The sequence below is a fragment of the Zonotrichia leucophrys genome, chromosome 2, assembly GCF_028769735.1.
Source record: "Zonotrichia leucophrys gambelii isolate GWCS_2022_RI chromosome 2, RI_Zleu_2.0, whole genome shotgun sequence".
Lineage (NCBI taxonomy): Eukaryota > Metazoa > Chordata > Aves > Passeriformes > Passerellidae > Zonotrichia > Zonotrichia leucophrys.
In genome coordinates, this window is record NC_088171.1 from 127,229,014 (window position 1) to 127,255,508 (window position 26,495).

Below are 26,495 nucleotides of genomic sequence, written 5' to 3' on the forward strand. Positions count from 1 at the left end.
GCTTTTCCCTTACTATTTTCAGGACACATCTTGTCTCTGTGTTCCTGTGCTTCAATGAGCTCCCCTGGTCAGCAGTGTTTGAGCTGCTGTGTCTTCAGTAACAGCACTCTCTGTCCAGGAGCATGGGGAGGATTATTGGGACCACAGTGTCTGGGCATGCACGCTGCAATAAGCACAACTATTTTATTCTTTCTTTCCTTTACAGAGGAACTGCTTGACATTTAGGAGCAGTTACCACCACAGTCTTGGTGGATTGAGAAGGAAGGAACATGCTCCTCGCAAGAAGTGGAGACACTCAGAAGGGCAGTGTCACCCTGCAGTGACATTGCGACAGGTTTAAATGAGGTGACCAAGCTTCATCCACAGACTGGGGATCTCAGCCTTTCAGCTGCAGGTGGGGGAGCCACTGGGGCAAGGAAAGGAAGAAGAGGAAGGAAGAGGATGACAATCAGCACTCCAGGCAGTACCTCTGCCTCTGTAGAGGCAGCAATGGCTGCTGCCCAGACTGCAGCTCATGTGGGCTGGGAAGGGCCTCACCACCACTCATGCCTCTTACCTTTGCAGTGGGACTCACAGGCAGCACATTCTGAGATTCGAGAGGACAGTCTAAAGCCATAATTTAGTTTCATACTGAAGTAAAGACATATCCTCTCGAGCAGATATGGATGACCTTTCCCTTGAACCACCATTTAGATTTATGCCCGTGACAAGCAACAAACTTTTCCTAATTTTTTTCTGCTCACAATGATACAAAATAGAGTTGGACAAACATAGAAACAAGAGATTGTATAACACAGCTGCCCTGCAGTGTTTTTTATTTTAATTTTCAAATCAATAAGTCCAGACAGCAGAATAAGCACTGCAGCTACACCCACTGCCAGACACTGGCAATCCATAGGTACAGTAAATGATATTAATGAAAGAAGAATCCAATCAAAAAGCACTAAACTAAGGTTTATCAAAGCACAGTGAAGGTTTTTTTCCCTAGTCCAGAACAAAGAACACCTCAAGGCTAGTGCCTGGCTGACATTGCCAGGTTAAGATCCCCATGATCAAACATAAACCTCAATGGATAGATGAACAGAGAAATACAGGAGATGAGGACTTAGCGCCTAACAGTGTGAAAAAAGAAGCCAAGGAGATATTTAAACAGTTTCAAAGGATCAAAACCAGAGCCCAGAAGACAAATGAGGCCGCAGTATGTTAAATGAGGCAAGTGAGTTTGGAAACATTTGTGTATTTAGCTTCCTAACTAGAGCTCAGCTCCAAGGCAGAAGTGTTAAACAACCACCTGATCAGAATTTGTAAGGAAACAGCGTACAAGCTAAAACATGGAAGCTGCATTTAGATGCATGCAATAAAACTGTCAAGATTTTAGAAGTCCTGTTAGATAAATCAGATGCTTTTTGTCTAAATGTGAATCAGTAAATCACATTTCCTTTTCAGGAACTATTGGCAGTATTTTAAGATGTATTTAACTAATCTCACAATGTGTGGTTGTTTTCCTTGGTTAATCTTCCATGAAAAGGAGCTATTAGGAAATCAAAATATTATGGCTAAGCCTTGCTAATTGCTCTTAGGTACAGAAAGGTAAAAGCTCTTTCACCTCACATGTGAAAAATGTGAGAAATAAGAATATAACACAACAGAAAATAAAAATAAGAGACCAGAATCCATTCCCTTCATGCTTTTCAATAGCCTTCTGTATATATATAGACTTTATTCAGGTAAGTAAATTTGGGGGTAACTTCTGACCACATTAGTGGTACAACATATCTATTAAAATCTTTACACAAAACTCAAGGGAATAGAAAAGGAAAAAGGCAGTAGGATTGCTCACTCTTGCCCATCCAGTCTGGATGGAGGCACTGTTTGGTACCTGCCCTCGCTGAGCACATCCTGCTCCTGCCTGCTGTACTGGATGCATGGCTCTGCTCCAGCTGCATGTTCCAGGCAGGGTCCTCTCCCTGAAACCCTGCCACCATAAATACTCCAGCCTCACTGCTTCAGCACAGACCTCCAGTGTTTCATGAAGTCAAGACTTTCTCTTTCAGAATAGTTTAGGCACAAAACCCCTAACTTTCCAACAAAGGCAAAACCCAGACGCAGTCAAGCTTTGGATTGGGAAGTTCTTATATTTCCCAAAGTTTGTCTAAAATACTAATTCCCTCTAGAAAAATGCCTGGTTTTGGTAAACTAACTCCAGAACTAACAGACTCGGTCTGGCTGTAAGATTAATGTCAGGTTTGTATTTTATAGAAATATTTTAAAGCAACCACAAAGATTCATCTGGAGATACCTAAAATCAGACAGAAATCCAGTCCAGTGTCTTTCTTAGTAGTGATCATTACAGTGACCTCCTGCTGATCCAGTCCCACAGCTTTTCCAAGATAATTGGGTGCCCAGAAGATATATATTTAGAACATTGTTGTACTCATAATTTATGTGAACAAAATACAGAGTCCCTTGACCTTCCATTACATTTATTCTGCAGTATATACTGCAGGGGAAAAAAAGGCTCAGTAAATCACTAAAATGCATACATTCTGAGAATATAAAGCTTTTAATGTTAGTATGGTAGAAATTAGTAATTTCCTTCTATAAAATGACAGGTAACAAACAGGGGAGAAAGGATAGATACAGTATGTTATGTATGGGAACTGACATCTTCATCTGTGCTGCAGCTACTGCATTTCATCTTTTACAGAGTGCTGAGAAATCAAGAAGTTATATAACTTAGTGAAAAGCTGATAGGGCCAGTGGCATTTGAAATCCTACTCTGTGAAAATCAATTGGAAGATGTGAAAGAAAAAAACCTCATCAGGAACCAAAATCTCCATCCCATAATATATCTGTATATATGTACACTTTAGAAATAAAAAAGAGCAATAAAACTTTGAAGAAAAAGAGAGTGTGGGAGGGAAGTGGAAGAACAGGCAGAGTAGAGAAGGAACAGAATAATCACAGATCATTTCAAGACACGGTCATGAGGAAGAAAAAAGACAATTTATTTTGACGGCACCCTTCTGATTCTGCTTATGCTAAATAGTAAATAGGTAACACAGTAGCAATTTACAACATGGAATTTTATTGGAATAAGAAAGCTAAACAATCCTTGCATACATAAAAAAGCATATGCTTTCCTAACCTAGCAACACAAGAGTCCTACTTGGATCAGTCTTTACTTTTGTAAGGGAAGATGGACCCATCAAAAGGATTTAAAGCTAACTGTGATTGGAAGCAGATCAGGAAAAGTCAACAGACCTAATTTATTTTCCAGATGTCTCAGCAAAAAAACCCCAAAACCAAAAGAGACAATGATACTGACTCAGGAACCATAAAATAATCTCTACAATCCACAAAATTTGATTTCTTAATATTCACGACGATCACTCTGACTTTTCATCCATTCAAACATGGGTCACTATGAAAATAAAAGATCTGGTAATTCTCATTTGATTCATATAAAAGTGAAGTGACCTTTCAGAGAAGGAAAGCAAAAGAAGACATTTTCTGTGAAAGGGGTGTAATGGATGAAAAGGAGTCCATTCAAAATACACCCAAAGCACATTAAAAGAGAATTCACTGAATGAGTGCCAAATTAGAATCATGTTCCTGTTCATCCAGCAAGCAGCTACTGAAGATGTCCACCACACCAAGGTGTGCACATTTTTTGGCACAGAACTACATCTGGTTCTAGTCCTGGAAGCAAAGGTGAGAGCTGCACAAGCACGTGGAGACAAAAGGCACCACTGCCCATTCTCAGCGCAGGAAAACCTTGCACTGAGGAGAATGCCAAGAGTTAAAACTCCGGCTTGCTCATCAAGATCAGCAAACTACAAGCATTTTGATGAGCTGGTCTGTTATAAAATCAATGCTGACTCTTGAGCACAGCAAGCTGGCACAAACACAAACCTGCCCTACCTGCATAATGCTTCCTACAGGAAACAAGCAGTCAATTTTACCAATAAACTTTGCGTGATAAGGACAGATGCTAGCTGAACCTGGCATCTGCTAAACTTGATTTCACAAGAACACTTTTCCCTCCCAGAATTATATTTAGTATCTTTTAGAAGCATAAACACAAAGAAATGTTCACTGCATTTTGTTCAACCATTTCAGGTCTTCCCCCTACTCAAACGGCAGCAGCAGAATTTTAATGACTGGGGAAATGCAGCAGGGCTGTAAGAGAATATTGTACTGCAGCAAATCAGTGCTTCTGTAGGTTTCCTTCACTGTAACTCTGATCTCCTAAATCTGCTACAGCACCAGTACATATTTCTGTAAAATGCAGCTCCTAACAGAGATTATGTAGGAAAAAAAAAGGGCTTGAGAACTTCTTAATCACAATACCTAGGAAAAAGCCTAACCAAAAGCTCAAAGCAGAATTCCCAAATAGTTCCCAGTGCCACCTGATACGATTTTTTCTTTACTTACTTCTTTTTACCCCAAACGCCTTTGCATTTTAAAGTACCCATACATTCACTGTACCTTTCTGCCAAACTGCCTTCCATGAAGCAATTAAATGTATAATTGAGATCTTCAAGTCATTACAAAGCAAATTCAGTGACTTTTGGAATGATTTCCAGGGAGTGAGATGACACAAATCAACTTTATGCCAAGACACACTTTTGCATGCATGCATGCATTCAATATGTATCACACAACCCCTCATAAGCCTGAGGGGCTGTTTCTCCCACAAAGAACACTTCCAAGGTTTTCAGGGAAGGCATTTTCAAAGCTTAACAATAAAGTTCTCTACTGTAAATGACCTCATCAGTCAAATATTAAGATTTTAAACTTTTTACTGGTGGTAGGTATTTGAGGCTAGATTTGTAGATTTGGATGTTGGTCCAAAGAAAATTTGCCTTTCTACTCTCATTTTGTTCACTAGTCATTAGTAGAGCTAGAGTGAATGTTCTTTGAGACTCATTCCCCCATTTGCATCTTAAGGCTTCTGAAAAGAGACTTACAGGAAGCACTTTATTGCCACCTTCTTACAGTTGACATTCTTGTTTATTCATCAGTGCTTCAGCTCACTACTCACACAGATTATTTAGTTGCTCATCACTACTCAGAAAGAGTCATTGATAAAATTGTGTTTCACTGGGGGCGACAAAGCCAAAAATTAAAATTGCTGCTTCCGGGTTTTTTCAGAAACTCCAAAATTGCAAGTACCATAGATCTCCCTTTTACTGCCTTTTTCACTTTATTCTGATACTAAATGCCTAAAAGGTTTCCACACAGACAATATTAACTCACTACAGATTTTCACATCTCCAAATCTTCACATCCATACAAGTGGCCTATGATTCAGGATGTGTAGGCTCAGCAGACAGTAAGTGCTGTCTTTGATTTGGATGACCCTGTAAAACCACAGCAAGTCTCCTGTTTTCCATGCTTAGCTCTCTTCTGGTTCCTCCTCATGCTCCCACCAAGCAAAAGGCACTACTCTGAAGATCCCCCATCTTAACCTCCTTGTTTTTCTCTAATACTTCTCCATCCGTATTGCTTCACTACCCCCATGATTTCAGGACTAAGGGAACACACACATAAGGAAAAGACAGATAAGAAAATTCATAGAACTAAGTCGCTTCAATAACTATTTTTATGTTATTTATTTATGTTACCTCTCCAAGAGGTTTTTTCATTTTTCATTTTTTTAAGAAGAATACATTGGTGAAGGAATAATGTAAGCAATCAGATTTTGGAAAGTTTCCAAGAGCAAAAATATTGGGAAACTACTGCAGATGCAGTAACCTGCACATTTCAATCAGGAATGCAAATAATAACTCAAAATCTATTTAGCCCACCCTGAAGATCCTTTCTGAGTCTCCTCTCCTCTCCTCCCCTCCTCCTTCACCCCAGGCTCTCCAGAGCCCCCAGGAGGCAAACACAGATGCCAACCTGCAGGTACCATCTTGTATGATCATGCCCGGTTTGTGGGCTTTTTTGCTTCTGTTGTTTTTTTCTCACAAATGGCTTTAAAACAAAAGGTACCCCCCCTGTTAATGTTATAATGTGGATGTGCCTTTATAAACCAACTGGAATTGCTTTACCCATTTGCCTGCCTATGAGACAATGAGAGAGCCTTAATACCAGAGCATGAAGTTAGAAGCACCTTTGTCAGATGCTGCCAGCAGTCTTAAAGCAAAAAGCCTGCTTCAGAAACTGGGCCCTTTAATACACCATATACAAAAAAGAAAAGCTGTTTTTAAATATTCCTAATCTCAGCAAAACAAGACCTGCATTAAGAACTGACAGCAGCATTCAAAAGCCATTTCTCCATGGTGCTCCTCTAACACCAGGAATGCTTGGCTAAAGCAATTCATTTTCCAAGTGGCTTTCTCAGCAGCCACTTGCAATGACACTGATGTCAGCCTTTCTCAGGTGAGGGCCTGTCTGTCATAATGGGAGTTTATCTCTTGTCTCTCCAGAGTTGTTGGTGCCTTCACAACTGCTTCATTCAGGAGACTGCTTAATCATTGCCATGATTTAAAATTTCATAGCAATTCAGCTCTGAAATGAATAAAAGAGAAGGCTGAACATTTCCTTCTCCAGGTGCAAGTGTCTATTCCCTTTATCCTCTGACTTGAGACTGTCAAAGATGCCACATTATCACTGATCAGGCCAACTCCCTTCATCAAAATTGTTAGGCTCATCGAGGAACCACATCAAGTATTTGGGTTTTTTACCCCTAGATACTATGTGGAGAAGGGAGGCATCTGCTTTTCCCTACCTCTCATCCCATCTCATGCCCCTCCTACCAAATATACCAGGGACAGACTGAAATGAAAACCCTTGGAGGCAGTTACCTTCCCTCATTGCAAGCCATCTCACTTCTACTTCAGTGACTCATCCAGGGCAATCACATAAATAGGAATTCTCCAGCTTTCCTGCAAGTCACATTTTATTTTTCATGCTCTTCATTTTCACCAGCAGTTGTTGAATGCACTAGATAGTTCTTAGAGCCATCCTGACACATGAGATGTGAGAATATAGCAAACCACAAAATTTTATCAGGGATAACAGGCTTGTAGAACTGCAGCTTTAAAGAAACTTTGCAAAAGGTTTCTGCCTAATCAACCCCATGAATCACACCGTGCAGTTTTAGAGAACAAAAGCGTTTTAATCCTGTTGGAAACTGCAATACGTCTTTTTTTCTGATTAGAGGAAGAACAGAAACACTGAAGGTCATCTCTGAAAGGAGGAATACATCCCTAATTTCCCAGAAGAAAATTAGGTTTGAGATATAAAAAACTTCTTGCATTGACTTTAACTACAAATATGGCAGGGAAGAAAAGCAACACCAGGGCTGTTCACAAGCATCCCTGAAGTTCTGAAGGCAGGTGGCTAAAAGCAACAATTGGAAACAGATAGGCAATTTATTCCCATTTAGCTGTCACTTACAGGAGGAGTGAATATAAAAGTAAGAACTAACTTAGTTATTTTCCCCATAAGAAAATGTATCATTGACAACACCTAAACCTGTTGCATTAAACATCATGTAAGAGTGAGCCATCCTTTTGACAAGTGTCTTTTAAAGCAAAGCTTCATAAAAAAATAAAGAAGGCATTTAGGTTTCTATTTGATTCCTGGCTCCTGTAATAAAATTAATGTTCCAAAGGCCATAACAGTAAAGTAACATCAGTAAATAATAACAGTGATTATTTTAATAGTTTTGGACTCTTGGGTGCATCTTGAAATAAAGGTTTCAGTTGGAAACACGCTGACTCCTAGTCTAAATTTTTGTTCTAGAAGTGGCATCTAAGGGACATATATTGTGTTTCAACACTTTTAAAAGGTTGAATGCAAATTTAGGAACTGGTATCAGCAATGACCTTAGGTTTCACCATTTGCCTTTACTGAAACAGCACTGATCATTGAGATCACCTTCAAAACAAACCAAATCTCATTATGGAGCCCATGGTGTTAACATCTATGCTATTATAAAACATTACTAATGCAGCTGTGTTTTTCTGCAATGGTGTCTTTCTTCCTGTCCTTTCAAGGAGAATACATGGACAGCCTTATAAGTCACAGCCCATGTCCATTGTTCTTCTTCACTTCCAGCTTGTAAACTGTCAGATCAAATTTCTTCATCTTGAAATTTATGAAACAGAAGCATAACATTAGAAAGGCTCATTTCCTAAATTAAATGGTTAGGTAACATCCTTCTCTGTATTACATAAAGGACTTAAAAAGAAAAGGTACTCAAATAAGAACTAGCTATTAAAAAAAAAAAGTTTAGACCACTCATGCTGCAATATTTTCAGTTTGGTATTTTCCAAGACGCTCTATGTATAGTATTGCTTGCACACTTTGCACACCCAACCCTACATTGCATGGTATCCTCTCTAGCGAGAAGGTTCCACTGTGATTCCTCTTGTTCCTTCACAATGCAAAAGGTACAGAGATGTATGAGCAGTAGGGCACATGCCCATAAATGAGAGAATACAGTTGGGCAGAAATTAATTTCTAGCAGAAGAATTTCCATTCTCTGTAAAATCTACTGATACACCAGAAAACTGATATGGCAATGACATCTCTCCAGTAATTTAGGCAGTGCCTAAATTCAACTTCCCACTTGGGAACTTACTCCATCACTGGTCAGAACCTGCCCAGCTGAAAAGCTACAGGTTTACTTCTCCATGCTTGCCCCTCATCTTCCATAACTTCATCAAGTGGATGGAACATTTTTCTTTGAAACTTGCCGCAAATCCACTGCGCTTAATTCCAGACTTTTCAGCTTCAAGAACTTGTTTGCAAGGAAACTAGATAGCATTTTAAAGGCTAAGGAGCACAAATAAACCAATAAGAGAAAAAACTATGTACTGTGATATTCATGGCATAGACTCTACAGTTAATTTTGTCCTAGCAACAATTTTAGCATCAACCTTTTGGGAAAATAAGTGTGCATATGTACCTACATTGCTTTGGAAGGCAAAGCTTTATCAAATGTATTGGCTTAGTTGGTATTTTCCTAATTCAGTAGATAAAAAGTAGAAAATCCGTATTTCTTTCTCAATATTTACATTGACATGTTTCCTGTGCATACAAGAGAACATTTAAATTCAGGCCACTGAAAAAAGTACAAGTTGTCTCCCTGTTCTGTTCTCTGCAGCACAAATCCTTCTCCTCAGCAGTTTTCTCTGCTCTGAAAGGCAATGCAATCAGATGCTGAGCAGTAGAATGGAATTACTATTTCAGGCCATGAATTGCACTATTCCCATTTAGAGGAACATCCTGTGTTCAAAAGCACTGAACAGCCAGAAACACCTATTGAAATCAATGCTAGTTAGTGCTCAGAACCAAAGCTAAGTAATATTTTTTGTATTTTTTGCCTTGAACAAAGAATTTAATTTCAGCATCCAAAATGTTAATTCAGTATTAACTTCCAAACTCATGGATTTGAGTATGGTTTTGTCCACAGAGTAAATGCCTTTGTCTCCATCTTTACCAGACTGTTGCTAACACCTCCACCTGTGAGTAGAAAATCAATAATGAACTGAAAATCAGTAACAAGCCAGTTAGAACACAGGAAGGCTGCTGTGCCAAACCTCCCTACTCTGCACATCTATAACATCTTCCACTGTTTTCATCTTCCATGGTCATATTCACCAACAAATACAAGCAGAAAAAAGCTAAACACAAAACAGAAGCCACCAGCCACACGAGGTGTAGGCAGCTAACTGGGACACAGAGCAGTTCTGGAAAGTGACACCCACAATTGCAAAACCCACTGTCGTTTCTCAGACTGAGGCCTAATGGCCAATATGGCCATTAATTAGGACATTAAATAAGGATCCATTGACATGGAATGTGTAGTCTGTCTAATTAAGACAAATTGAACTGTGAGTCCAGGATGCAGAGGTAGAGGCTGGCAATGTGGCACATGGACACACAGGTCCTAAGCTTTCCTTGGAAGACCATATCCCTCCTCACTCCCCAGCAAGCCATACCTGAAACAAAGCTGGGTTGTGACAAGTCTATTTAATAGTAAATTACCAGTATTGAGAAGCTTCTACCATCTCTGCACAGCCATTTTCACAATGCTTACATTTCCTGCCACTGTTCTTTAACCTTGTCTCTTCTCATGTTCACAGCTTCATATTTGACCCACAGCTTCCCAAAACACCACCAGCTCTTTAGTGTCCTCTAAAGCTTCATGTCATGAAAACCACCCACAGTTGAATGATATCAGCATACACAAGCCTTGTGCCTGACTCAATAGACACAGAGAGGAAGGATCTACCCTGTAATCCAAGCTGATCCCTTCATTCTGATTCATTCCAGAGCTCATTGCTCCACCTCAACTCCCCACTTTGTCACTTGGGAGTGGTATCTGTGTACACCAGAGGAGCTGTCACCTGTACCCCACCTCCAGCTCTGCACTCAGGAAGAGTGAGCAGGAAGCAGCCAAAAAGGGACCAGGCATGCCAGTATGGAGGAGAATTCAGGTAGTATGAAATCTCTGGGGTTTCCACCACTGCTCCTAAGAAAAGGCAGGAGTGATACCTTGCTAATGCTGCATCCTCAAAAGCCTCTGGGAAGAGAGTATAAACCATGCAGTTCCTCTGGCCAGTAGATTTGGCCTTTCACTCCTTTGAGTGGACAGGGATACCACAAACGTGTTCCTTCTACCTATGATGGTGGATATACATTTGTCATTTATAAATAGTTTTTCTCTTTGCAGGTTCAGTACATGTTCATCTTCTTTTAGGACAGATATCCCAGCTTAGCAAAATTTGATTGGCAGTGGGTAAGGCCTAAGTACACATTGTGATGTACCTGTGCTGACACATTTTCCAAACCCTTAGAGCAAAGGAAAAATGCAAGATTGAAAACAAAGCGCTGCTATTTTTAATACCAACATTTTATCAATTTTTTTCTAAAGATTATGGTAAAATAATTAGTTATAAGTTACAGCAGAAATCTCCCATTTTAAATAAGCTCCTTAAGAAACCCCGACTTGCAGAAACAAAGAAGGGAGCTAGGAAAATCCTGGGAGCTAGAAACTAATGTCCTGATGTGGTAAAAGAAACAAACATCAGAAGTGTGCTTGTGAACTCACTAGGGGCTCCTTTGGTGCAAGTGAAGGATGATGACAAGAAGACCAGTGTCGCTCAGCTCAGGACACACTCTATTTTGACACCACCTGCATAAGGGCCAAATTCTTGTACCAGTGTAAAAAGAAGCAGAACCATTTTCCTGATGCAACACTGCACTCATGAGGCTGGAACTGAGGCTTGCATTTCTGTAGGCACACAAAAAAGCAGCAGGTGCCAGTAGAGATTGTGACACATTTTCCCTGCTGCCATGGCTGATCAAGGCTGGACTCTACAGCCAGATAGAAATATTCATTGCAACTTCACTACTCCATTCTGCCAGGAATATGAGACTGATAAATAACTGCAGGCAAATTCATAGACTTCAAGATTTTAAGCCCTATCTAAGCCCTGGTTAACATCCCTTTATTTATTTACCATATTGCTTGGAGAGAAGAATGAGAATCAGTCTCATTTTGGGCATCTGGTAGAGCTATATCAGAGAAATAAAGCTTGGACATAGGTAGGAATAAAAAATTAAAGTTTTGTCACTCTGTCATCAAATCTTGCTGAAAGAACTGTCTGTAACTTGAAATATAGGCTATTCATAATCTTCCATAACAGGGAAGCAAAGACAAGCAATAAAACATCTGCCTTTGCAAACCGAGGGATAAAACTAATGAATTTTATCTGAGTAAAAAGAATTAATAAATTATTATCTGAGTAAAAATAATAATTTTAAGCTGAGTAAAAATTTGAATAACTAGGGATTTTTTAAAATTTATTCACTACTTTGTATCATGTGGAGGGTGATATGACCGTTCTACGGCAACACCATGTATATTGCATCCCTAAATATTTGGAAGAACTCTAAAAAACTTCACAATTCTACATTTAAACCTTATATTTGCACAGTAAGGACACATCCTTCTGCAATGGGCAAACTTTGATTTTCCTAAGGCTGACTGGTCTGCTCTGCCCTCCCATGCACTATACCAGGTCAGGGAGTTCAGTATCTGATGGGTACTGGGAATTCTCAGAACAATAAATGCTTTACATCAAGGGAACATGAGACTTCCATACTCCATTGCAAACACAAGCAGAAGCTGCATGCACTTGCAAGTAAGGTTACCTGAAAGTAATCCTTTCTATCTCATATTTTTAATTGGGTGTTCCACTAATTTTTTTCAATGTTTCTTCACTTTAAAGTTTCTCTTGATATTTTGCACAAGTTTTAAATGATCACAAATATTGCACTGGTCCTCAACAGAATAAAACATTTTTGAAACCATACATTATCACTTTCTTTTGTCTCTATTTTATTTCTCCTACATATTCTATGTCTTATTTCTTCATAACTTTTGTCTTTGTTCTTCTTATTCTCATGTCTCATGTATTTTATTGCATTGTTTTTCTTTCCATTTTTCCTTTCTCAGTAGACTGTCAAAAAAGTTTGTAAGTATTCTAGTTTTACGATGTCCTAACAGTGTTTTAAGGATGCTTTAGAAAAAAATCTCAACTGATGAAATTTTTTGTGAACCTCTGTTCTCTCTAAAGGAACATTTTTATGCCCTGTCATCATAATGTTGCATAATCAGCAGTCAGAGAGCATCATGTGGACATGGATGAATTCTGCCTGCCTTGGCTGCACAGAGGGCTCAGACTGACATTACAGGACTTGTCACATGTCTTTTCTATGTGACAAACTAGAAGAATCTTGTGAGAATGCACTTTCCCAGAGAAATGGGGTATCAATAATGTCAGAACAGAAACAGTTAAAAAGAAAAATGGAGAGGGCCCAGGTAAAAGAAAGGGCTAGAATTTATAATATACGTAGACAAAGGTGTTTTTTTCCAAATTCTGTTGTATTACTATGACAAAGTCCTTCTTTTCATGGCTTTTTATGGCATGGTTTGACAGCTTGCCTCCCAATTTTCCCCATTCCAAACAAACCAGTAACACAAAGTATAACTGGACCTGGCAGCCTATTAGCATGGCACCCAAGCAGAAACTTAAAATGTCAGCTGTATTCAGGAGCAGAGGGAGAAGTGGCTCTTCACAGAAACATCTCTGTTGGAAAAGATTAAAAAACACACAACAGAAGAGCAAGGAATGTCTTTGTCTACCGTCTAATTGGCTTAATTACACTACTGTAGGGCTGCTTTATTCTGCCACATCTACATGCCTTTTAAGTACCTCCAGGGATGGTGACTCCATCTCTGGGCAGCTTCCACCAACGTTTGACAGCTTTTTCAATAAAGAATTTTTTCCTAATATCCAATCTAAATCTCCCCTGGTAAAGCTAGAGGCTCATCTTACCACTTGTAACTTGGGAGAAGAGACCAACACTCACCTGGCCACAGGCTCACCTCAGGGAGTTGGAGAGATCAATAAAGTCCCTCCCAGTCTAAACACCCCCAGCTCCCCCAGCTGCTCTTTCAGCCTTGTGCTGCAGACCCTTTCTCCAGCTCCCTTGCCCTTCCCTGGACATGCTCCAGCACTTCCATGAAGTGACCCAACACTGAACACAGCACTCAAGGGGTGGCCTCACCAACGCCCAGCACAGAGGGAGAATCCCTGCCCTGCTCCTGCTGGCCACACTATTCCTGATGCAGGCCAGGATGCCACTGGCCTTCCCAGCCACCTGGGCACCACTGGCTCATGTTCAACATCTGCTGCCCACCCCTCCCCAATGAGCTAATGAAGAAGACTGTACCGAGATGTTTGCCGCTGGAGTGATAGAAAATTATTGGAAAACCTTACATTTCTTATTTTTTAGAAGTTAACAACAAATATTTCCCATTTTCTTAAACAAATGTGGGATTTGCTTTTGCTATATTTTTTGCATTATTTTTATCAGCTGTAATGAAAACACAACAAATAGCGCAGTAAAGTGATTAGTCTAGGGGAAGACATCCTATTTTGGCAAAAACCACAGTAATTTTGACTTCAGTGAAAACTGTCCTATAGCTCCTTTCCCTCTCTTAAGGAACTCTGAACATTTTAAAGGCTATATATAATAAATACTGAAAATATATATACACCTTCCTGCATCTAATATGAAGTAAACAAGTGGACTGCATTAAAATACAATCTATTTCCTATTTCTAAACAGGCACGCAAAGAAAGACTCCATTCCAGCAATTCATAATAAAGGTAACACACAATGGGGCATATTCTCAAAACTGAACAAAGCTCTTCATCTTCTATTTTTTAAAGATACTGGATAGAAAAAATGAGAATCTTAATTTCGCCAGTTTCTATAAACTCTATAGCATCCATGTCTTGAGAGTTAAATTTAAATGCTCCTCTCAATAAGAATGTCCAAGAAACAGACCTATTGTGATATTTTTGCATTTCAAGATTTAGTTGATTTTGCACCAACAGCATTTCCCATTCTCTACAACTCATCTGCACTCTTCCAGAAGCTATCATACCAGTTTAACAGTAATTTGAAACATATGGCTACTGTGAGAGGAAAATCAATGTAATATCTTAGTTTCCTTGTTATTTCATTCCTGGGAATCCAGCAAATGGGCAATATTCCATACTGGAAAATTATTTATTCTAAAAAAAAAATCTTTCCTGCTTTCTGTAATTCTAAAGTTTTTTCTGTGGTCTTTAGCCTGGATCCTGTGGGCTGACAAGTATCTGCTAGGATAAGCAAAAGAAGCTGAAAGAATCCTAAGTTTAATGCATTTCACAAGAAGAAATTCATCATTATAAAATAACATCCCTCCTTCAAAATCCTTTTAGATTTCTTGTCACAATTCACATACCATTAGACAGGTCTAACTGTGAGCAGGGATCAAATTTAGACCCAAACTTTAAATAAATTCTGTGCAAGTGAAAAATGGCCACCTGCACAGACACTTTTGGCAATTAAAGGTGACAAATTATCGCTGAAGAAAGAAGTAGCTTGAGGTCAAAATCTTATCACTGTGGAAAATAATAATCATAGTTTTGCTTTTCAACAGAAAAAAAGGGGCTCATGTCTGTGCCTATTCCTTGTCAAGATAGAAGTTACATTTAAAAAAAATTATTAAATGCCAGCACATATCTTCTAACTCTGTGACAATCAAGTTAGGTATTTCCTTTTTCAGCCAGTGCTACTTTTTCCTTTTTTTAAGAGCAAAAGAGAGCAAGTTAATTTCAAGTGGGCCATTAATCACTGGAAACACAGGATTTTGGGTGTCTCTTTTTCCCAGAATGTCTGAAATAGAAGCTATGCCGGGGCACATGCTGGTGCCTTACATCAGTAAATTATTTTGATTATGTTTAACATACTTGGAAACAGTAGGAAAGGGAAAGGCATCTTAATTGAAGACATTACATTTCTAGAAGGTGTAAGGAAGATCAGTGTGGAAAAATCTAATGATGATTGACTTTCTATAATGGCAGACAGTGAAAAATACTGGGAAAGTATGTGTGCAGAACTTCAAAGGTGTAGATTGCTGTGGTGGTTGATCCCACCTGGCAGTCAAGCAGCCACCTAGCTGCTCACTCTCCACCCCCAATGGGACATGAGAGAAAATAGGAATAATGAGAATGAGAAAACCTCTGGGTAGAAATAAAGACAGAAATCACTAATCAAGTACTATTGCAGGCAAAAGAATTCACTAACCAAGTGCTATTGCAGCCTCACTTACGGGACATTTCATTTACTACCATTAAGTGTAAATATTTAATTAATGATTCATATATTGAGAAAGAAACAGAAGAGGGAAAAAATCCCCTCTATCTGCCACAACCTTGTTGCAGACCACTTTCCTTGTCCTTTCCTGGTCTCCGCTGATCATGTTACTACTGTGGGCTGTACTCAGCCCCTTGGGTGATGGCCTCAGGATGAAGGGTCAGAATACAGCAGTTTTTCTCAGTCACTCTCTTTTTCCCACTCCTCTCTTCCACTGCTCCTTCCTTCTCACTTGTTTCTTCTGCTTTAGCACAGGCCTTCCCTGGGCCATGGTCCCTTTGGGAGAGTACCTGTTCCAGCATGGGCTCATCCAAGTGCCACAGCTCCTCTGCTGTGGAGCACCTCCTTCTGCTTATTATAAATAATAAATAGAATTTATAAATTATAAATTAAATCTTAATATAAACAATAAAAATACTTAAATAATAAAATTATGTAGATCTTCACTATTTTATTAATCTGCAACCAATTGCCTAAGTCTGGAGTAGTGAATTTCTCTGAAAGGGTCAATGAATCTGGAATTGCTTATTGATATCTAACATGAGAAGGATCAGATTTTTTTTCCTGAAATTAAGGTTTTCCCAAAAGTTTTTAAACTTCTTAGTTTTATTCTGATAAAATTTGTTACTTTTAAAAATTCTATCATTAAAACATTCCTATAAAGTGCTATTTATGAGCTTTATACTTACTTTGTATAATACATACTAATAGCAGAAAAGAACTCTAGACAAATGTAGTTCATGGTTTGGCCATATATTTCTCAAGATTTGGTTAGGAAAATTGTTAAGTTTGACAAACTACTTGTAAAACAAATAGTCTTTTCATTCAGGTCTTCTTTTGACCCATCCTTATTCCAATTTCATCTTGCAGCTTCTACCTTCAGCTAGAAGAGGAGAAAAAAGCCTCACAAAGCTGCAGGTACCTAAGTCTGCACATCCTAGGGTGGATTGGCCATGGACCTCTAGGCTCCACAGGGTACTTCTTTCAGAAGTTTACTTCACTGGCTTCTTGTGGAGTTCAAAGCCCATCTGAGCTCCTACTGCACACATTGATATACACAATCTGGTAGTGAATTGGAGAAGATCAAGGGATTCTGAAATTCTTCTTGATATTCATTGAAAGTAAAACAAACAATAGTTGTGGGACACTTTTACTGCAACAACTTAATCTTCCAGTAAATCTGATAGCCAGGCTGTACTCTGGCAGTATTTGATGTGCATTACCAAAGGCATGAAAGTAACTGTGACAACACTCCAGAGTACTGCCTGTAACAGCAATGGAAATATTCAGGTATTGAACACTTCATCTGGCATTGAAGCAAACTTCAGAGGACTTCAATGGTTGGGTGATTTATATTCTTATGAACTTGCAAATAGTTTCTCCCATAAAAACAAAGTCTTAAGAGCATATCTGCTCCTTAACTTTCCCACACACAGCTAAATTTAATAATCTCAAGGAAAACTACTGCAGAATATAAATCTGCAGCACATTTTGGATATCAATCAGAATGCTTTAGATGCAGTGAATCCCTACACCCAAATGTGCTTCACAAGTGCACAGCCTTTTACACAGTTTCCCAGAGGCCAGAGCACTCCACAGCAGCTGCAGGAGAGGAGGCAGAGGCAGATCTACCATGTCCTGGCATGGCCCATCCAACCAACAACTCAGGCAAGGCCTTCCAAGAGCTTTGAAACTAACAGAGAGGTCCAAGGTCTGATCAGAGATGTGCTGGCAGAGACACACTGGGGACATGCTGGCAGGCATGACAGCACATGACAGCATATTCTTGGTTCTTTATTATTCAGAATCAGTGGCTCTACCTTGGCTTGGCTAATATAAAGGTACCAAACATTCAGAAAATCCCAGTAGCACAGCTGGACTGAGCAGTATAACAACAACAATCAGAACCCCATTTCTCACCCTGTTCAGCAACAGGCTCTTGGAGTTTGTTCCCTCACCTATTGTCAGTGACTTCAAAATTGAAGAGCAGCTGATATGAATAGACACCATACATGGAAAGTTATCACTTAGAGAACAACTGGCATGAATGCTTCTTCCAGATAGGAAAATGACACCATGCAAGTACCACAGCATTGACCAACCTCAAATGCAGTGACACAAACACTTACAGTGACAAACACATGTCCAGAGAGCTGAGTGATACACTACATCAGCCAGGATCGGGCAGATCTGCAAAATCCCAGCTTCTATCCATCAGTAACACCATCCTCCTTACCTTTCCTCTGCCAGGAGATCAGGTCTGTATCACAAGTCCCAGTTGGATTGCAGCAGTCACCAGCTCCTTCCTAAGGGCCACATCAAACAGTGAGCTCAGTCCAGCCCTCCTCACTCAAGGAAGGCACATCTTTGTTACAACAGCTGGTTTGCACTTCTGGGCGCTGCAAACACCAGGGAATACAAAACGCATCTGGAGCACGCTGACGCAAGCTTGGCTTTGCTGACGTGGAGGATGACAGCATAAATCTAAAAACATTTTCAGCTTCTCTTTGAAGAGAAATTTCCTTTCTTGGCTAGCACTATTTATTCAGTGCAGAAGAGCCACTGGGTTTAAAAACAGGATGACTCATCCTTGTTTAGATGTTTATGAGATATGTGCAGTTACGGAAGATGTTTGGAGAAAATGTCAGGAAGGTTTAAGTACTGTTCTTTGAAGGTGTGGTGAAGTGATAGCTAATGTATTCATTTCTGAGAGCAGATGGTTGAGCACTAAAATCAAAGTGACTTGGCTTTTTCCTTCATCATTTTATCAGTGTACAACTCAAGCTAATAAAGATCTTTTAAATATTAAACAGAGAGTTTTATAACAGTGTGCAGTGTTTAAACACAAAGAAAACATGATATAGATTGTCTTGATGTTACAGCCTCAAAAATGGCACGTCAGCACTGACATTTTACAGCAAAGACATATAAATGTGGCTGATAGGGCTGTAGAGCTGATGTAATAATGCTCAAATAAACCAAAAGAGTTGTTTGTTACTCCTGTCTATATTATTAGAGTAGCACAATTTATCTACTGCACACAGTAGTAAATACTATGAAATAATTATTATTATTGAATTATTATCACGAATGGCTTTGTTTTCTCTGTTTAACTTGCTTAGATACCAAGGGCAGAAGAAGAAAGTTATGTCCTACCATCCACTACAGCTACTCTTGAACTCTGCTGCTCTATACTCATGACAGTCCCAACAACCCACAAAAGGTAAGACAGAAAGAGAAAAAACATTTTTATGCCATGTGAAATGTTTGGTTTTTCTATTCAGGGCAAAAAGGTAGGGTCTAATTGAGTTCAACTCCACATCTTTTCCTATCCCCTAGGAAAGGAGGCAAAACAAAGCAAATGCACAGCACACCCCAAGCTAAATCTCCTCTTCCCTACCCCACATAACAGCTAAGTAAAGACAAACTAATCAGAGACTAATTAGTTACAATTTGCACAGTTTTGTCACCATAAGTAAAAGAACTTTATTCTCAAGATTAAAGGGACTGGAAAGCACTCTGTAAAACCTTTCTTGACTTTTTCTTCCCAGGGGAATTTTTGCAAAGCTTTCTTCCAGTACTTCATGCAAGGATCTGATTATATATTTTAATTTATTTTCTCTGTAATTAGTCTAAAAAGCTGGGTCATATGAATATTTAAGCTACTTTAATTTGAGCAAATCTTCTACAGGGATACACATTATATGAGTTAGAATTTGGGGCACTGAACTCAGTGTGCCCACTGGTTTAAGAAGCATTAAAGAGCCTTGGAGAATGGGCAATTGCAAATGAGATTCTGATTCTCTCCACCCCAAAGAAATCAAGAATTCATACATTTGCCTAAATTTACAAAAGGTCTATAGAGCAAGTTCTCAGAATAGCAATCTATGTCATGCATAAGGATATGGTCAAATGATCATCTATCAAGCATAAACAATAATTTAAAGGAGTTGTACCTATGTTGCTGAGACGTGATAGCTCACCACAGTGCTCTCATAAACTGTGTTGAACTAATTTATCTTCCTTTCCACTGAAACAGATCACAAACACTCATATCTTTCAGTAGAGGGGATAGCAACATTTTGAACACTATGTCTCATAAGGAAACAATTTTCTAAGAGCAAGACTTCCTGGCTGGATCCCAACCTAGCTGGTTGTTACGTGTTGTGCCTCTTTTCTCTTGCCCTTGCATCCTCTGCCCTATGAGCAAAGCAAAGCTTTGCCAGATTAATCGGTTTTCCTACACACCAACCAGCAGGGAAGGCAGCAGAGGCACATGCTCCCACAACACTGAACATATTTAGAATCCACAGACAGGGTTAAGAACCTTCTCTAATTCCGTCTTGGAGAATCACACACAGAAATCACTTAGCCTCACTCTGAATTCCAGATACACCAAAGAGCTGCAGGACAAGAAATATATCTACCTTTTAAAACAGCTAAGTTGTGGTGGCAGTGTTTGCTCATTGCATAGCACAGTCAGCACTTCCTCGGAGGTTTTACATTTCTTTTTTTTTCTCAAGCGTATTTCATTACTAAAGCAAGATGAGTGTTGTTAATATTCTAAAAGTTTATAATCTTCTGATATTGTTTTTGAGCATGAGATGATTATATTACTGCAAATTTTATTACATATTTTCCTTTATGATCCCAACCTCAAATATTGCCTATATATTTTTCCATGATCATTTTACGATGTCATCACTGTAAATAGTGGAACATGCTAACTGTTTTACTCCACTTCTTGTTCTTTAATAAAAAACATTAGTCTAACACTGTATTAATGCATCATTTGGTTTGGTATTTTAAAGTTTTAATCTTTAAAAGATGATCAAAACCACATGTTCAAAAACGCTGCAAGCCTAGAATCTAGCAGCAAGTCTTCTTACTCCAAAATCTCTCAACCTAATATTCTTTCCAATGAAACTGTTTATTCTACAAGTCTATTGACATCTGAAATCAAGGAATTTCAAATTAATTGTCCATTTTATTAAATGGACACCAACCTATCAGTACTATTGACAACAGTCAAAAGTAAAGGATTTGTATATGCTAAATTGAGCTTAAGTCAGATGATGGCTGACTAAAAAAAAAATCTTAGAAAGATAAAAACAAACAAAAAATGCAGAAATATTTTTGCACCTGTAATAGAAGAGGGATAATTCCTTCCAACCATTTACTATACACAAAAATGTAGATGAGTCTGGGGAGATCACAAAATTTAATCCAAAATGAAATCTAGTCTCAAATGAAAACCTAACTAAAAAAATGAAAATACAAACCAGGGCTTGCAGTATTTTACATTTAACAGGTGCATATTTAACAGACTTCTCATTGCTATTGATACCTACTTCTACCTTATGTGTAGCATTACTATGAACATAATATTGTTACTGCTATTAAATTATTTGCTTATAGCTGTATTTTCTGGAACCATTCTTCAAGCAGTATTATAGAGGAGTATGTCTCCTTATTACCCAGTAAGATGCACTTCTTTTAGATTGGACAAACTAGTAATTTTCTGGAATACTCCTCATTATAGTCAGGCCTTCTATAATTAGGTCAGTTGTCACATCCTTCACCCATTCTCACTTTAGGAACTTTGTAAATTGTGACAGGTATTTTTCTTTCCATGCAAAAAGTCCAGTGACATTGTCTTTTTACTGTTACACTTGGAGAGGGTTCATGCCCTGTCATAGATGTTGTTCAACTAATACACATATTTCTGTTGCTTTATCAATACAATATTGATAAAATTTCATATAGGTCAACACTAATCTGCCATTTAGAAAGCCTCATCATCAGTAATGGTTATAAGGCAAGGAAGAAATACCCCCACCTTACACTTACAACTGAATCCAAGACAGATTTAACCCAAAAATACAATCTGGGAAAGGCTTTGCTTGAGCCAGTTCCTTTCTGGAAGGCTCGATGTCCAGACTACACAGGTCCAACCGAGCTTGGGCTCAGCTGTGGGCTCTGTGCAAGCTTCAGAAGAGCAGCAGGGACAGGTCTGAGCAGCACAGCTGCAGATCATGGAACCATTCTGGCCCAACTGTTTGTTACTCCAGGTCCACCACGAAATTATGTACATAAGGGCCACATTTACGTCTTTCAAAAATACCTCCAGGTATGGTGACTCCAAGCACTTTCCTGGGCAGCCTGCTCCAATGCTTGACAACTCTTTCTGTGAAAAGATGTTTCCAATATCCAAACCTCCCTGATGCAGCTTGACACCATTTCCTTTTGTCCTGTTGCTTTTTACTTGGGAGAAGAGACTGACCCCCTTGTAACACCCTCCTTTCAGGGAGTTGTAGAGAGTAATGAGGTCTCTCCTGCCCCTCCTTTTCTCCAGGCTAAACAACCCCGGTTTCCCCAGCTGCTCCTCATGAGGCTGGTGAGGAAACAGAGCCTGGCCACGACCACCTCTGCTCCGCCAGGTTTTTAACATATAGGCAATGTTTTCCTGTGGTGACCACTCGATATGAGAGACACTCAATAGACAGGATGGCAAGTCTTTTAGCAACATCACAGGCCTGTGTTGGGATGTAGGATTTGAAAAGATTTCTCTTGAAGACTGCATTAAAACAGAGTTCAGGACAAAGAATGTGCTGCTTTGCAAGCCATCTCTTGAGCCATATCACTGATGATGGCACAGATAAATGACAGAAACATCCTCAATTAATAGAGATCATGGAAAAGAAATCTGTGGATATGCCAAGAGGTAAAGCAGCCAAGCACTCCTCCCCTTTTGTCTCAACTTCATTTTTTCAGGATCACAAGATGTTTCCTTCCTACCCCCTCCTTCCAGACACTCAGGTAACACTTAGTTATAGCTCCTTCAGAAAACAACTTTACTACAATCTATCTTGCACAGATCTGGAAGTTCATGCTGTGTTTTGTTTGCTGAGGCACTTCTTCAGCCTGAGCAGAGCACAGACATGCAGATCAGTTTGCATATTTCTGTCTCCTCTCACAGACTGTCTCACACTAACATGTTCCTCACCATCTCAAGGCTATGCTGGCTATAAAAAGAGTTGTGAGGCACTAGCAGCAAGCAGCCAGTCCTGCAGCACATTCTGGCAACCATGAAGCAGATGTGGCTTCAGAAAATGTGTGTCTGATTTAGATCCTGAGCTTTGGGGAGCTTTGTATATCAGAGAGCAGATGGAATAAGAATTAATTAATTTCTCATTAAAAGTTTTAATGACAAAATAGATTGTGCTCACTCTCCTAATACAGCTGGGAATTTATCGTTGTCTCCAGCCTGTAGTTTCCCTTCTGGTGATGTTCTGTGCTTGTTTCACACAATGAAATGTTTGCTAAAGTCGGCCTTGTCCAGAAGGATAAGTCCAGAACAATAAAATAGATGCCCAGCTCCTAAATAACTGTTTCATCTGCTTTGTTTCACCTTCTGCTTAGCTGGCAGTTGAGTTCACACAGTTTATTTTCCAGTTACTAGGTGGGGCTCAGGCTGTGGATAGTTTTGCTGTTCTTGTAATGTGTTATTACAACACAGCAATGGTGCAGAGAAAGAAATAACTGGACACAGAGTGGGAAGCAAGTTCTTTGTGTGTCCACTGGTACTGGATAAGAGAGTCAGGCCAGGATGATGGATGACACAGGAACAGCAACCACTGTACATGATTTTGGTCCTCCCTTTTGGCACAGTGCTTACATTACCTGGCAGCTCAGTCTTCACTCATTTGCTATGCTGCTTCTGTACAGGCTGTCTATATAGACACTGGGTCTTAACATTTCATGTTTAGGTGCACTGTGAACCCTTTGAGAGACTTGTTTAGATTTTTTCATGACAAATTCAAAGGTTTTTAATTAGTATAAAAACTTACCTCTGTTTTACAGAGGCCCTTGAAATTCTCTTTGTACACAAACAAGGTATGCAGACAAAACACAGCAGAATTTTGAAACATTTTGTTTGTGAGGCACTAACATATGGATTCCTACACTCAAAGTAATCTATCTCTCACTATAAATTAGGCAAAATGTGGGGGAAAAAGATACAGTTCTATTTGATTCTAGCTTTTCATATTTTCCTTTTGCAGTTAATTCATTAATTAAATGTAGTTAAAATAAAAGCATGGAAGACAGTAATGAAAATTTTCATAGCCTACCACTGCAAAACTTCTACAAATGTAAATTTTCACCACATTAGTAAGAACATAGAATGAATATTTGTGTTGAAAACTTCTTTTACTCTAGTAATCTGAAAGTGCATGAACAAAAGTAATACAGAAGCTATTCAGATTTATAAACTAAGCAAAATACTACAAAACTACATATAATATGCATACAGACTTTAAAGCACTAAAGAAGACAACACTGAACACCTACATACTTCTGAGCTTTTATCTCCCCCAGGAACTGATCCAAAACTTGCTGACATTCACCTCTGTTGTGCAAAGTTGATTTTAAGTGGCCTGACACAGAGAACTGCTTGGGTTAGACACTCTCTGACACACCAAGGAAAATGCCCCAATGGAAATCAAAATATTAACGGCCATCTCATTTTTCTCTTGGCTTTCTTCTGTAGTTCAACAACTTTGGCAGTTCTGTTTCAGAAAAAAATGTTATTTTGAAAATATCTCTTAAGACCCAGCATTTTTCTGTCATTTTTAAAAAGCTCTAATTAAAAACAAGAAAAAAGTTGTAAATCAGAGGATATATCAGTTTAAAACAGCAATATTTTCCATGCCTCAAAAGAAGAGCAAAAATATACTATGAAAACAGTCCTTCAGAAGCACTATGCTATTTTTTATCTTAATACAGCTTTCAGAACCAGCATTTTTCCTCCTCTCCACATTAAATCAGAAGCTAACTGGCCTTAGCAACTTTAGAAAAAGCAATTTCTTAAATACCCATGATATCTGGCACATGGTGAGCACTGGTAATTTCAAACACTTACAAGAGCACATTACACCTGCTTTAATGTTTGCTACATTGTCTGCAGGATATAATTTTAGGATAGGATATAAAGAATATAAAATGTTTAGGAAACAAGATGCTGACCAAAAGTAACTTATAGCATTATGTAATCACATGAATAATTGTCAATCCTGATGTAAAAGATATTACAGACAGCTACTGCAAATCTCCTTGAAATGATATCAAAATGTTCCAAAAGACCTATGCCTTATTTGATTGCAAATTAAACACAAAGCAACTACAGGTAAAAGCTCTTGGATACTCCACATATACCACAGTTCCTGAATACCAAGAATCCTGATTCTCATGCAAGTTTCATAACAGCACAGTTATACACCTTACTGACTGTGAGAGAAAGGGGCATATGCACTTTACACAGTTCCCTTGCAAAATGTTTAAATACATTGACATCTTCAACAGAATTGGTATTTCCAAGCACTAATGTTGAATAGCACTGTTATCGGCACTTTGTTATTCCACACATCCAACAGCATGCAAATAACTATTAGCTACTACATTTCTATCTTTGAGCAAGTGTGTGCAGCTGAGCAGCCAAAACTCCAACAGCAGATTCCTGTCTTATCCACCAGGAAGTCACTGTAAATCATGGTGTCAAAGAGACCAAGCAGCAATCCTGTGTTCCACACCTCAATCAAAGGCTCATCAATATTAATGTACCCTCCTAGTTGCACACAGACCCTGAGAAAGGCAGCCAGGCACAGCTCAGCCAAGCAGGTATGTTTGCAATAGCAGAACAAGGGGGAAATTTTTTGGTTTTGGGTTTTTTTGCTTGTTTTCTTTTGTTGGTTTTTTTTTAAACATTCTTTCACTTTCCATTAAATACCCAGCATAACTGTGACAGTACATGCATGTCCTTGGGCAACAATTTCAAACCTACAATCTGCTAAATGTAATGGATGTTGTACAGACCATTGTGTGTGTGTAAATATATACATATACTCAAACCAGCATAAAAACCTCATTTTCTCTTCATCAATCCTATTCCCAAGAACAGCCAAAAACTGGAACTTACAGAGAGAACATAAGGAAAATGGCAAACATACTATTCCTTTGTATTTATCCTGCTGAAAATAGGTAGCTTAAGAACTTGCTAAATAGATCAAAGAGATTATATCTGGACTACTGTGTTTGATCCTTTTTTTCAGCCTACTTATGCTTTTTTTGTCCCTCTAGGAACTTGTGGCAATTTACTTCGGTCTGGGTGAAAAATAAATTCCTCTGTTTCTGTGTCTGGTGCCCCATTCCTGGGCTTGGGAATATGTTTAGCAGAAACAACACCATTTTCTAAGACAAACACCACAATATGCCAGTGTGCTGATCACACCCCTGCCCCCTCTCTCTTCCCCTTTTCAACACTGTGGCTGTCTCCAGGACGTGATGACCCTGGAAGAGATGACTCTCCTGTCAGCAGTACAAGAAGACCATTTGCCCACCAGGTTGTGGAAACACCCATAAGGGAATAGGGAAGGCTACCAGCATGTGAGATATTGCCCATAAAGTCCAGCAGCTGCAAGTCCTAAGTGGGATACAGACTGGAACTGTTACTGGACAGGAAAACCCAGGACCCCTGGGGGTCTGGAGCATCTCTGCTATTGCCTGCTTCCTCTGAGATGTAGAGACTCCTGTTGCTTTAGGGAAAGTCTGAGCCTAGACTGTGGTTATTGCATCACACATGGATCACTGAGAGTTGCACCCAAACTGTAGCAGTCTAGGTAATGAAAAGTCCTAAAAAGCAAGAAAGCTACATTCTACCAATTGCTAGAAATTCTGTTTAACTGAAAGCTATGATA

The 26,495-nt window shown here is 39.1% G+C and overlaps 1 protein-coding gene across 11 annotated transcripts in view; it reads right to left on the reverse strand.

The window, feature by feature from the left end:
• OXR1 (oxidation resistance 1) overlaps positions 1-26,495 on the reverse strand; it is a 260,724-nt gene that overhangs the window by 142,378 nt on the left and 91,851 nt on the right. The window contains exon 2 of one of the 11 annotated variants that reach the window (XM_064706323.1): positions 17,978-18,047. The exons of the other annotated variants lie outside the window; for them this stretch is intronic. The gene's annotated coding sequence lies outside the window, so the exon portion shown is untranslated. The remainder of the gene's footprint in view (positions 1-17,977; positions 18,048-26,495) is intronic. 11 annotated transcript variants of the gene reach the window in all.